Here is a 798-nt window from a genome sequence, read left to right as displayed (position 1 = left end):
ACCCCCTCTCGACCCTCGACCCCTCGGCGACCGGCAACCCCTCTCGACCCTCGACGACCCTCGTTCCCAATAAAAAAAAGAGGAAGAAGAAGAAAAAAAGAGGAGAAGAAAGAATAGAGGAGAAGAACTCCTCTATTCTTTCTTCTCCTCTTTTTTTTCTTTTTCCTCTTCTTTTTTATCCTCTTCTTCCTCTCATGTTCGGTGACCCTCGACGACCCTCGTTCCTGATAAAAAAAGAGGAAGAAGAAGAAAAAAATAGGAGAAGAAAGAATAGAGGTGAAGATCTCCTCTATTCTTTCTTCTCCTCTTTTTTTTTCTTCTTCCTCTTCTTTTTTATCCTTTTCTTCCTCTCATGTTCGACGACCCCCTCTCGACCCCCTCTCGACCCTCATATATAAAACATTTTCTTCCTTCTTCTTGCTTCTATTCCTTCTTCCTAAATATATAGAACTTTTTTAAAATGAAACTAACCTAAAATGTACTAAATCAGAGAACATATATAGATAAAACTTTTCTAATAAAAAAATCTAACTTTTGCATATATGTATTTTTAAAACATCATTACAATTGAAAAAATACATACATATATACCTATATGAACATACATAAAAAAACATATATGAACATACATACAAAAACATATATCTAAAAGATACATACATACATATATATATATGAAAAATCTAAAAACATGTATAATTAAAAAATGCACGGCGGCGGCAGGGGCGGCAGACGCGCGGTGTTCACAGAGGCGGCGATGCGTCGGGGCAGGGGACGGCCAGCGAGGGCGCGGGCAAC

This window comes from Triticum dicoccoides, chromosome 7A, assembly GCF_002162155.2.
Source record: "Triticum dicoccoides isolate Atlit2015 ecotype Zavitan chromosome 7A, WEW_v2.0, whole genome shotgun sequence".
NCBI classification, from domain to species: Eukaryota; Viridiplantae; Streptophyta; class Magnoliopsida; order Poales; family Poaceae; genus Triticum; species Triticum dicoccoides.
This window is presented reverse-complemented; position numbering follows the sequence as displayed.